Source organism: Typopeltis vanoorti, chromosome 6, assembly GCF_054136105.1.
Source record: "Typopeltis vanoorti isolate ZY-2024b chromosome 6, IOZ_Tvanoo_1.0, whole genome shotgun sequence".
In the NCBI taxonomy this organism is placed as follows: Eukaryota; Metazoa; Arthropoda; class Arachnida; order Uropygi; family Thelyphonidae; genus Typopeltis; species Typopeltis vanoorti.
The window spans coordinates 141,441,741-141,456,071 of NC_143554.1; positions in this window are offsets into that span (position 1 = coordinate 141,441,741).

A 14,331-nucleotide genomic window follows, 5' to 3' on the forward strand; every position below is an offset into this window, starting at 1 on the left:
ACGCAGTTCAGGATAATTATTATTAAAGTGATAAATACAAGAAGTACACATGATGGCGAAACACATATATATGTATAGAAGATATTAATTCCTGAGGAAATCTCAGATACGAGCACAGAGGATCCTCAAACAATTCCAGTATTTTTCTCCAAGTTCTTTCTTAAAACCAAAACGGTTTTAAGAACATCTACGCATTCAGAAATAATCGTGTGTGTGTGTGTGTGTGTGTGTGTGTGTGTGTGTGTGTGTGTGTGTGTAATGGAGCTTTGTTGTTATTTTTATCCCCCACATGAGAGAGAGATTCAAGAACCTATAACACATCAGTACCATGTGAGGTACAGATAGGGATTGAGATAGAAGAAACCTATTCACATTTTTCTTAAAGAGTTGTGTGTTGAAACTGTGGGAAACACATCACGGAGAAAGCTGTTCCAGAGGACTGAGAAAGATGGAATGAACGAAGACGAGGAAAAGCAGGTTCGATGAGTTTGCAGTTGTACAGTAAAGGGATATTAAACTTGAACGACTGATGCTCTTGTTTTAAGGACTAACAGCAAGCGGAATAATGATGTTTGCCAATTCATTAGTGCAGTGACCATGGAAGTATCTGTGGAAGAGACGCGGAAATGAAACATTTAATCTGAGAAAGAAGTGGAAGTGAACCTGAGTGAAAAGGTTCATCTGTGAGCCGAATTGATCTCTGAACAGCATCAACAATTTGCTGAACAAATAGTCCTGCAAAATGTCATTGTATCACAAAGCCTCTTTCAGACTTGGGAGCATCACATTCCTCCAATTTATTCAGGCAGAAGTGTATATATCAATACCGAAGGTGCACTATTTATATAGCTATCTATATTATGTGTTCAGTTTTAGTAAACTGAAATATTAATTCATATTCTTTCTAAATGTTTATATTCAACGTGTGCTTCTATGGGTAAGTTAATAACTTTAATGATTCATATGTAGACGTTGTTACTTGAAATGTTTAAGCTGTAAATAAGATTCTTTTATTTATTTCAGTACGCTTTAAATAAGCTTTGAGTGGACCGTTTTTTTTAATTTGGAATTTGATGAAACTCTAGTTGAAACTACTTCAAAAAAAGTTTTCATTTCTTTTTCTCAATTTTAGAGTTTTTATACTCTAATTGCATTCTTTTTACTTTTAGAATATTCGAGAATGCCTGCTGATCTTAGACGATTAGTTACATTTTTGGATATTTATGGAAAATATTCTGAACAATGATTCGTTTTATGTTGTGCATGTAGTAATGTGGGTAATAATTCGTATCCTTTCCTGTGTAATTTTTTGACACTTTACTTCCAGCGCAATCGATCATATCTTCTATTTATGGTTTGCACTGCGTTACCTTCCATCTGTGTTCCTCATCCTTAAGGAATGTTTTTTTCTGTTGTCCCTCTTTGTACACACCTCATCCTTATGGATGCAATGAAACAGAAAGAAAAAAAGTAATTATTCGGAATTCTTCACGCTGAGCTCGTCTGCTTTCTTATTTACATTTTAGTACTTTGATTATTAATCTCTGTTTAATGAATTGATTTATGAATCTTTCTTGATATAAATCTGAACTAAAATTCATCTGATCATATTTTGAAGAAGAGGAGGGATTTGCACATCAGAAAGATCCATCTACTAGAAATTGTCATATGAAAGCATAGATGAAAACAAGCAACTGTTGATTGAGGGTAAATTATAACTGATTATTATCTTAATTAGTGATATGAATAATATAAAATAAAAGATACGCATTTTCCGAATTTTATTTAGCAATCAGTTATCGAGTTTAATATAATAATATTCAGTATAATATTATATTATTATATATTATTATTTTAATATTTAATATAAAATATTTATTCTCTTTCAAATAAATCACATGGACAAATAGAATAAACAAAACCTAAACAAAAAAAAAGCCATGATAGAAACTTTTCAGTGCTGAGTACTGCTTTCGTTTTGTTGAATAGAATTAATTCATTAAGTTAGTAATAATAATAATTCTTAATCAGTTATGTAATATTCGTTATTCATGTATACTATTTAAGAAAGATACCTGTCATGTGCCTACAGATATATGCGATGTGCATGAAGCTGTATAAAAACCATCATCGTCAAGCATACATAATATGATCTCTATACAATTAAGATATTTTTCTTACATTTTTGTTAATTTTTTATAAATATACATTTGATATTTATATTTACACATTCAGTCCTAAGTGAATAAACGTAATGCTAATATCATTATAATGATGGTTATGAAGATTAGTTAAGGCGTTTTGAGTGGGGCTAATCCCACCAACATCAAAGCTAGGGTTAGCTTTTATGAAGACAATGGGATCTACATACACTGCTCATGTTGTTTGGTACTTTTAAAAGAGTGGCATGTAGGTGGATGCTGTATGGCTGTGATTTCTGAAGAGACTCAAGATGTTATATAATGTACAAGCTGTGTTGGTATGGCTGACACAGTTCGTCGTTTAGTGTTACATAATTCCTTATGTGTTTTAAATTTTCTGGTGGGTTGCTGAGTAGCGTAGGTATGGGAAGTGATCTACCTATTGAAGCGTGTAGTTTTGTAAACAGTTGTGATGGGTTGTGTTATACCCTATGCTGTCGTTAACATACGTGTTATGAAGTAATTCCTTAGACTCATTGCATAGCACTTCAAAAATTTAATGCTCATGAATTTATGCATCTTCATAACGATATCGGTTATTGAGTAGTGTATTTGAACCCTCCAAAATTTAAAAAGTTTAGAATCCAATTAATATCATATTTTGCGCAGTGTGATTCATACAGAAGAACAGTTCATTTATTATTAGTAATATTAACGATCACAGTAACTAGTTGTGTTACTGTGATGGTTAATAATAGTTTACAATTACACTTCACAGTTATACAATGTACTGTAAATAACTTAACTGCATGTTGCACTTTAGATTTTTGATAACGTGTTATCAAAAATGTAAACTGCAACATGCAGTTAAGTTTCTGAAGAGTCTCAAGATGTTATATGATGTACAAGCTGTGTTGGTATGGCTGACACAGTTCGTGTTTTAGTGTTACGTAATTGCTTATGTGTTTTAAATTTTCTGGTGGGTTGCTGAGTTATGATGGGTTGTGTTATACCCTATGCTGTCGTTAACATAGTTAACGACAGCATAGGGTATAAAACATGTCGTTAATCACTGCCAGCCAGCCTGGTATATATGAACGATATTTAGACCTAACGATTACAGTTATTGCACTAAGCATGTTTATATACTTTTCATGCATACTGCTTACCAGCAAATACTTGTACACATATCTGTGTACTTGCTGGTAAGCAGTATGCATGAAAATTGTAATCTTGTATATTTATTATTATTTTTATTTGACACCTCCATGGAGTCCAAAGACTCATCGAGGGAGGGCACCTACTCTACATCTGTGTCCACCACACAATCCACCAACTGACTGCACTACACCAACGCCATCTACCACAGACCACCACCACTAGTATTTCCACAAACATCCATCCCAACGGTGGGATTCGAACCTGCAGCGTTGTGGCTGGAGAGCGGATACGCTAATCACTGCCAGCCAGGCTGGTAAATATGAACGATAGTTAGATTTTTGGATATTTATGGAAAATATTCTGAACAATGATTCGTTTTATGTTGTGCATGCAGTAATGTGGGTAATAATTCGTATCCTTTCCTGTGTAATTTTTTGACACTTTACTTCCAGCGCAATCGATCATATCTTCTATTTATGGTTTGCACTGCGTTGCCTTCCATCTGTGTTCCTCATCCTTAAGGAATGTTTTTTTCTGTTGTCCCTCTTTGTAGATAGAGCGGATACGCTATTCACTGCCAGCCAGGCTGGTATATATGAACGATATTTAGATTTTTGGATATTTATGGAAAATATTCTGAACAATAATTCTTGTATATCTATTAGTATATCTATTAGTAAATCTATTAGTATATCTATTTGTATATCTATTAGTAAATCTTGTATATTTATTATTATTTTTTTGACACCTCCATGGAGTCCAAAGACTCATCGAGGGAGGGCACCTACTCTACATCTGTGTCCACCACACAATCCACCAACTGACTGCACTACACCAACGCCATCTACCACAGACCACCACCACTAGTATTTCCACAAACATCCATCCCAACGGTGGGATTCGAACCTGCAGCGTTGTGGCTGGAGAGCGGATACGCTAATCACTGCCAGCCAGGCTGGTATATATGAACGATATTTAGATTTTTGGATATTTATGGAAAATATTCTGAACAATGATTCGTTTTATGTTGTGCATGTAGTAATGTGGGTAATAATTCGTATCCTTTCCTGTGTAATTTTATTACAATAATATATTTTTAGTACGTCTACAATAAATGAAATATTTTTTTTAATTTTAACGAAAGTAACAATCATATTATTTTTAACTATAATACTGTATTCTCTTCCAAAATATTTGAACAGAGGTAGCTAAACAAAAACATATTGCTATGATATCAAAATTTGCTGAATACTGTTTCCGTGTTGTTACAATCGGTTACATGAAATTCATCGAACAAAAACTCTTCGAAAAGGCAATTCATCGAAAGACAATTCATCGAAACAACAATTCACCGAAAATTTTAAATTTTCGATATTGTTATGATAAAAGTGATCCATTTAGAAGAAAAACTGAACAATGCAAATAGATTCTTGTTGTACAGGCAACTTCTACTAATTCTGCTAAGGTAGAGAGTTATTGTAATACACAATTTGGACACGTGATTTCTTTGTTGCCCCGAATACAGTTAATCAGAAAACTGGAACGGTTCGACATTTTCTGTTTCAAATATCAGTAAAATTCATCCCATAATAATTGCTGTATTGAAGTTGCATATTACTACTAGCAACAACAATAATAATAATAATAATAATAATAATTTTTATTTAATTGTTCTTTCAAATATTTACATATCTACAATGATCACCTATTCAGTATATTATTTTACAAGGTTCAGCACTTTGTGCTACATATAATGAGATTTAAATAGTAATGATGATAACATTTTTTTTATATAACAATCATAATAATAATTTACAATTATATTGTTCAGAGTTACATAAGTTGTATAATATTACATGTGGTGGTTTAAAATTTTTTTTCAAGTTTATAAAGGTGTGATTATACAACAGTATTCACACATATGCAATCTGAATATTATGTGTCCTTTTTTTCACAAACATACGGTGTAAACTCATGATTTACTTTTAAAATATTTTTTTTTTACATTGTATACACTTGTTACAGTTATTATATACATTACATTCATTTGTTTACATATGATACATTACTTACATTTGTTTACATGTGATATTTACATTACGTACATTGGTTTACATATAATACATACATTGGTTTTCTTCTGATACGTACATTACATGCATTTGGTTACATATGATACATCTTGGATGAGAACTAATTTTTTTTCCTTTCATGCTCGAAGCTTAAATGTAAGCTTATCTGAGGATGACACCATTGGTTATTATGTATTTTTTTTTTCTGTGTTAGGATGCTACGGAATCCTTGATTGAGAAATTCGCGCGCGCGCACTCATACGCACACGCCCCCCCCCCCCCCCTCCACGCACACAATAAATTGGAATGTACTAATGCGTCGCTGAACTGGAAGCCTGTGCGAATATATTGTGTTTCATTAAGTTTGTATGGTATTTTGGGTGCGAGTTTCTTGTTCGTAGTATGTCCTTAGAGCTCTTTTCAGGCTATTGCAGTTTATAAGGTTTCTGTATTCAAAAGGTAATTTGTTTATCATGTCTGGGATGTAAAAGTTTCGCGTGGCCTTTCTGTAGTGATTATTGTATTTATATGTGATATAATTAGTAGTCTGAGGTCTTGTTATACGGTATGTATTTCTAACTGCAAGGCTGCATAGTGACATAAATGTTTTGCTGTCAGTATTTTGTGTTCTGCCATTGCAATGTTTATAAGGTCGTGATTTTCTCTTTGTTCCCAAAAGATCAGTTTGTCATTTTGTACTGTAGCGACATTAATCTATTTAATTTGTAGGGTGCACAGAAAGCCTACGGTTTTATAGCGTATCTTAGTATATTTTGGCATAGTGATTTGTATATAAGTGTTTTTAGGCGTATGGGAACTATGTCTTTTAATGTGTAGAGTTTGCCACTTATTGTTCGGAGTTTGTTGTGTAGATGTTTTATATGGCTATTCCAGTTCATATCTGCATCGAGGTAAATTCCAAGGTATCGTATTGTTTCAAACTGAGTGATTTTAATGGTTTTGCTGTTCTGTGTGTTTTTTGTGTTGGAAAGTGGATGTTGGATGGTTATATATTTGTTATCAACTGGTCGAGTCAGTGGATTTCTGAATATCATTAATTTTGTATTTTCTGAGTTTAGGTGTATGGAGTTTTTCGTGAGCCAGTCTATGATTAGATTTATGCCATGTTGCGTATTTGTTTGGGCTATGCTTGCGTTATTATGGATGGATATTATTGCTGTATCATCTGCGTATTGGAATATCTTGCCTTTGAGTGGTAACTGATTAATATCGTGCGTGTAAATGTTGAATAGAGTTGGGGAGAGTACAGCTCCCTGTGGCACTCCACAGGTTACTGGTAGCTCTCTGCTTCGGTTTGATCCGATACGTGTGATATGCTTTCTATTTTGGAGGTAGTTTGTAAACCATCTGTGAAGAGGCCCGTCTATTCCAACGTGCCTCAGCTTTTCTAACAAGGTTTGATGTGTGAGTGTATCGAATGCTTTAGTAGATCTATAAACACTACCATGGCTATTTTGTTTTTGTCTAAGGTGGTATTAATTCTGTAAAGTCTTCCAAGAGAGATGTTGTTCCCTTATTTTTCTGAAAACCATACTGGGGATAATATTAAAGATCTCAGTGTATGCTGTGAGTTTCTTTAGTATGATCCGCTCCATAATTTGATTGATAATTGGTAATGTCGCTATGGGTCTGTAATTGCTGATTAAATTTCTTTTTTCTTGTTTGTATATGGGTGTAATTATGGCGGTCTTTAGCATACTTGGTATGTGTCCTGTTTTAAATATTTTATTTATTAGCTATAGTAGGATCGGACTAGTTGCATGTTGCTTTATATCTTTAGGTCTGATGCCATCTATTCCTGGGCCTTTGTTTGGTTTGATTTGATGTATTGCTCAGAGTTCTGCTTCTTTTATGCTTGGGAACCATAATGTCTTTTTTGATCGCGGGCCAAGTGGAGGGTCTCGTTTTGTGATTGGGGGAATATTTCTGTGAAGATCTTGGATGGAGTCTGCAAAGTATTGGTTAAAGTCATTTGCTAGTTGTTGGACAGGTTTTGCGTCTTTCATGAAGCTGTGTTTTATGGTTTCGGAGGCAGTGGTGTTGAGAACAGAATCTAGCATCTCATTAATCTGATGCCAGGTTTGTTTCATGTTGTTAGATTGTCTCTGTTGTTAGTTTAGTCTGTCTCGGAGGTTAGTTTGTCTCTGTAGTAGCTTCTTTTTGCATTGCTGATTTGTGTTGTAAGGCGATTCCTTGTTATCTTATATTCAGTTTTTAAAGTTGTGTTATTTGGATATCGCTTTATTTCTTTCCATAAAGCGTCCTTTCTGTGTATTTCTAGGATTAAGTTTTGTGTTATCCAACGATTTTGTGTTGTTTTTGATCGAATTCAGACTTTCTTTGTAGCTTTCTTATATATCCCGTCCAGTGTGAGTTTAATGTTGTTGTATAAGATATCTGCTGAATCTGATGCCAGGTGTTCCAATCTGTTTTTCTTATTTCGTGGTTGACTATTTCTTCGTCTATTATTGTTTTCTGTCGTTTTTCTTCTGTGGGTATTGTCTTGGTGTGCAGTTTTAGAGCGGTGAAGTAATGGTCTGCAACGTTGCATTTTATGACTGATCTAGTGTAACTATTTGGTGATGCTCGGACGTTTATATTGTCGATACAAAAGGAGGCAGTGAGAATATTTCCGAATATTTCTTCTCTAGTACATGATGTTATTGTTGGTATTGGATTGTACATGGATTGTGTGTCTAGGTATTGTACAGTGTTGTTCTGGTTTTCATTTGCAATATTTATGTTTATGTCGCCAATTATCATTAGGTGTTCTGTTGAGCATATTTCTTGGCGTGAAAGCCAGCAATTGAGTTCGTGTAAGAATTTTATCATGTTTAGGTTTGGTGGCCTGTAAATAGCATTTAGTATTATGGGATGCTGTGTATTCGTGGTATTAATGATTTCGAGGCAGAGGGTTTCAGCATGCTCAAACTGATAGGCCATTTCTTTCGCTATTAATTTTTGTTTCATAAATATTAGTATTCCACCCCCACTTCTTGTTTGGCGGCATGATCTATGTTGTTGGAAGCCTGGAATTTGGAAAGCAGTCGCTTCGTCATTAATTATGGATACTTCTGTAAGAATCAATATATCAATAATATCATGTGTAATTCCTGAGATAAGCCTGTAATAATAACGAATGTTTTCGGATGCTTCTGCTGTTAATATGCAAGATTGAGAGACCTCTCGCTTGTAATTTTGAATCTCTTGATGCATGGAAACAAAACATCAAGAGATTCAAAAGTACAAATACTGATGTATTCTGGTGTAATTACATCTATCTGATGGTTCACATTCATTTTTGTTGTGTTGAGATCTTCTTATTGAACTAAGTTAGAGTCTTTTGTTTCACTCTGGCAATCTGCCTATATCTTCCGAGCTTTTTATTTGTATAGACTTTGAAGTCTGTGACTTTCTCAAGAATATTTTGTCGTCTTTGATCCATAAAAATTGATACTTTTTTTCTGTTTTTTCCTTTCTTGCTTGGTACAAAAGTTTCTGATTGAAAGGTGTTAAATATTCAGATAGAAAGATTGGCGTATTGTCTTGCGATGCATTTAAATCCTTGACTACTGGTTTTTTCAGTCTGCTGGCTTTTATGAGATTGTCTCTTGTAGCCTTGCTTGTCAGACGAACTATGACTGGTGCCGTTCGTGGCGAACCTTGTTTTCTGTTCTTCCTGGGAAACCGATTTATGGTTTGAATATCATTATGCTGTAAGGGGATGTCAATTGCATGGCCTAACTTTAGAACTACGTCTCTGAGATTTTCTGTGGATTCGGTTTCTAGAAGACCTTTTATGACAAGGTCTTCTTTATGTTGTTGTTGGTTTAAAACTTCGTATTTTTGTTTCAGGGAATTAAATTCTTGACGGAGTTCCGATGTGTCTTTTATCAATTTGTGCTGCCTCTCAGTTAATGCGTTAATGCTCGTTTTAATGTCTTTTACCGTTTATAACACTTCTTCGACTTTTGAATTATTAAATTTAACAAACTCTTCATATTCGCTAATTTTTTTTTGTTCTTTCTTTAATCTGTGTATCAAATATTTCTTGGACAAGATCTACCAAGCTGGCTTTTATATTATCTTAACCTTTTTCTAGTAATAAATTAACGGAACTCAAATTATAAGACTCACCGGTGTTTTGTTGTCTATTCAGTTCATCGTCCGATTCTGCCTCCGACGTAATCAGTTGCGTCGTGGGTGTTGGCGTTTCTTTGTTCTCTCTACAGTTTAGGCACTTCCATTCTTCTCGTTTGGCATTGGATTTGCATTGCCAGGTTGTTTCAGAAAGTCCTGAACATCTAAAGTGAAGATTCCTATGGCATTTCCTGCAGGTTATGTAACATCCGTCGGACGGCAATTCCTTCTGACACTTGTTGCACTTCATGACTCTCCTTTCTTCCTCTGGACCACTGCAAAGTTGGCGACGTCCTTTGTACTGTACTCGTTAGCAACCGCGGTGTACGCTTCAATTTTTTTTAGCACACTCAGATTTTGGATTCGACTTGGCCGATTTCGATGAATTATATGTCACTGTCTTCAGCGTGACAAGTAGAGTTTCTTTATGGCACTTTTAAATTAAAAACAGGAGTTAGAACTACATTAAAACTATAAAAACGGGACGAGCGATACGACCATGCAACCGTTCGTATGCCTACAGAGCGCCCTCTCTGATAATAATAATAATAATAATAATAATAATAATAATAATAATAATAATAATAATAATAATAATAATAATAATAATAATAATAATAATAATAATGGAGCTTGCGTAGTTCGGTGGGTATAAACGAAGCCGTTTAGTTAGAAATACCTGGGTAGTTGGAATCCTATTTACGACGTGCATAAGTTTTATCAGTCCTGTTCAGCTAAAGGAAAGTTAACAGGCATAATACTGAGATGGCTGGGCTTTTCCTCCAGGAAACAGGTAAATCAGTCCCATCAACAGACATGAAACAGTGATCGGACAAGAAAGAATATAAGAAACCATATTGTTCTATAATTTTTTCCTATTAAAGTAGCATTGCTATCTCATTATACACGGTTCGGTTTTTGTTCTAAATGGATAAATTTTCTCTATATGTTTTAGAAAATTTAAAATTTTTGGTGAATTTTTGTTTCGATGAGTTGTATTTTCCCGACTTGTCATTCGCTGAATTGCATTTTTGCCGATTTGTTATTCGATGAATTGTTTATTCGCTGAATTGTCTTTCGATGAATTGTCTTTCGAAGAATTGCCTTTTCGATGAACTCTCCGAATACAATCAGAATGTAAGTAATAGGAATTAATGTATATAATAGTGATAATAATAATAATATTTTAGCACTTGAACTGTATTTATTTTAGTTTATGAAAATGTATTATTAATATTTAATTATCTGTTTCAATTAATAGAATTAGAGTTGTAAATACCCTGAAAGTGGAAAATACTTTTACAATGTGATAAACATGCGGGCTATTGGTAATGCTAACAGCAAAGAACGATCTTCAGAAATAAAATAATATGAAATATGTACTTAATATTTAGTGAATTAAAAAATAATGTGTGTGTGTGTGTGTGTGTGTGTGTGTGTGTGTGTGTGTGTGTGTGTGTGTGTGTGTGTGTGTGTGTGTGTGTGTGTGTGTGTGTGTGTGTGTGTGTGTGTGTAAATTATCCATATCGGATAAAGGAAAAGAAGTAATAAAATGCATTATGTGAATTGGGTGCTCATTTTAGTAAGGTTGATGACGTGGAATAATCTCAAGGAGTTCAAAATTAGTGTGAGCTCTTCTTACACAGTAGGATTATCAATTAACATGACTTTATTCTTATTATTTTACTTTTGCTAGCGTTTTGGTGTTGTTAGGAGAATTTCTAACGTTCATATTTTAATATTTTGTAATTGTTTAAATGTTTTTTTTTCTAGATTATAAAGCAGGGTGTTAAGTAGTGTGAGTATTACATGCTCTCTTAACACCGCACTATTCAAATTGTCATGACGTCTAGCTCTGTTCGAATCCACTCAAACAATCATAAATCAATAATGAAAACTAAACTTTGTGTGATTTGATTTTCAACAATGATGCGAAATTTTCATTTTTTAGGATAATAACCAGTCAGAGAAACCGTAAAGCAAGCTCTGCAAAGGAGAATGACAGACAATTGAAGAACTGGATAAGAAAAAGAAATATATCTGCAGTAGAAAAAGCTGTTTCTAGATAACCCATCAGGTTACATAAAATGTTTCTTTTTATTTATTTAATTTTTTAAAATCTTATTGTTAATGACGTTTACGCTGATTTAGCCAGAAGTAGCTAAAAATCATATATCATGATCTCCTATTCCGGACAGAACGTGAAAAATAATTGAATTTGTATGTACGGCCATGTAATCCAACGATTTATATGCTCAAATAATGATTCCTTGCTTTTTATTCTCTGGTTTAGTTAAGTTTTTAATCTTTTTTTTTTTCTTTCGAATTTGATTTCGATGTGATCATCATCTCTGGAGCTCCAATGTAACATAATTTTTAGTTATATTGATCTGATCTTAAAGCTAACAACACGTATATTTGGATGGTGCTAATTTCCACGAGTTTGCCCGAATTCGATATGAACAGCAAAATAATACTAATGTTTGAGCAAATGATTTCCGAATTAGTTAAAAATAATAATTTAAGAAACATTTAGAAAATTTAACACTAATTATATTTGATTATTATCAGCTTCAATTCTTTGATATTTTGTTTAAATGTTAAAGTTGAAGAGCTTTTAGTTTTCCCCGTGATTTTTTTCAAAGTGAATTCTTAAGAGTATTATTTTCACAACCGGCGCTACTTATAACATATGAATTGACACATTGGCACAGACATATAAATTGAAATCCTTATAAGGACAGGCTTAAACGGGCGAAGCAAGAATGCTTTTCATCTTCCCCGTTTATTTGTAGAGCACAGCGTATGGATAAGGTGTTATTGGGCAATTAAAGCTCTGATCATGGCAGGAGGGTAACAGCAATAGCCGAGCCTCAGTTAGAACTTCATTGGCGACAGAAGAACTGATGGCAATTTTATATATGGCATTAATGGCAATGATGGCAATTTTATATGGAATATATATTTATTCATAATATAGGTGTATTAAATTTATTACAAAGTTTTGCTATTTATTTAAAACTGAAATATTATTCTTACTACAATCATTCTACTATTTTAAATTCTAATTAGATTTTAAAGTAAAATTATTAAAATTTTCATTTAGCAAGTAATATTTGTTTCATATACAATGTCTCATATACATTTTCCGTAAGTTCAAGTGAATGGTAAAATAAGCCAGTTCACAATACATTAGATCAGGGATCGTAAACTGGCGGCCCGCTGGCCTGATACAGTCCACGAAGGCTTCGTATCCGGCCCTTGACCTTAATGATTTCTTTTCTAAAAATCAATGTTTCTAAAATCCTGTGGGGATTAAAACGGCTTTAAACAAAAGTAAAACTTATTACTATAATTCTTTGTACCATATTTCTATCATCAAATGTTGGCAACACTGAATGGAAGTTATCATGCAGCCATTTTAAGCCACGTGATACAATGTCAATAAGTTACATGTTGGAATATTTTTTACTTAAGAAGTAAAAAAATATTCCAACATGTTTGATATGTAGACAAAGTGTCGCCGTGGTGAAAGAATATAATCTAAAACGCCATTATGAAACAAGCCTCAAGAACTGTGATAAATATACAGAAAAGATGCGTGACAAACTTAAAAAAAAAAAATCAGCTAACGCCTTTTTTTTTATTCCCGTATACGGGAGTAGGCGAGGCCATTTAGCCCTATCTAACTTTTGGAGACTGAGTGGGCAGTTCAATCTCCACTGGTACCCAATCAGAAACAGATGGCCCAAAGCTATCACTAATTTAAGCGGTACGCAGTGAAGAGAGACGGCTCAAATGTACCGCGATCTCGTGGTCCCTAACCCTAACACAATATATTTAATGTCTGAAATAATGTGGGTTCTACGGTCGATTTTCTTGAGTTTACAGGACGAAAAACCCGAGTTTCCGGGAGGAAAAACCTGCTTGCCCGTGCCAGAGATCGATTAACTCGGGAACCGGTCGAAAAAAGGCTTAGAAAAATTTCCTCTAGTCGCCGACTAGACTCGAAATCAAATCGTTATATTTTTAAAATTTAAAAATAAAAATGATTATAAATTTAAATTTTAAATGGTGGTGTAACTGTTTAGTAAGTCGTAAAGGCCCGGCAACAAAAGGGGCTTTGTTAGAGCCTTTTTTTTTACGTTTATGTTTTGGTTCACAAAATAATATTGAATACGGTCCGCGTCTGATATACATCTAATTGACTAGCCTTTGCGGAGTTTGAGTGTGAGATCTCTGCATTAGAGCTTTGCTTAGCTGTTATTCAGTAGCACAAACTGTTGTTCTATAATTTGCTTATAGTCCAGCATTGACATTCTAGCCAACTTCTCTCATAATTCCCCTCCTTCCTCTTTTATATTTATATCTTTTCCTTTTTTTTTCCTACTAAATTTTATTCCGTATTTCTTACTCGAAATAAGATGTTTCCTTATGAATATTTTTCCTTATTATTTTCTATTCGTTTTTTTGACATCGTAATCTCATTTTGATTTCTCAAACTGTTTGATCACCTTTTTTATTCATATCTTTCGTCCGATTCCATTGTTATATTAATTGTTTCATATTTTGCCATTTTATCCATAATCTCAGTTTTCTGGTAATAACTTCTGTATAAATTTTCATTTTAGTTCAATGGCTCTGGATCACGAGATAAATAAATGAAAAGAAAAACTTTTTTTAACAACTATATTTCTCAAATCTTGACGTTGTCTTGACTTTTAGCAGTTTCCTGTATTATGAATTAGAAACTTATAGCTTGATCGTTCTTTTCTATACTCTATATCATTACTATA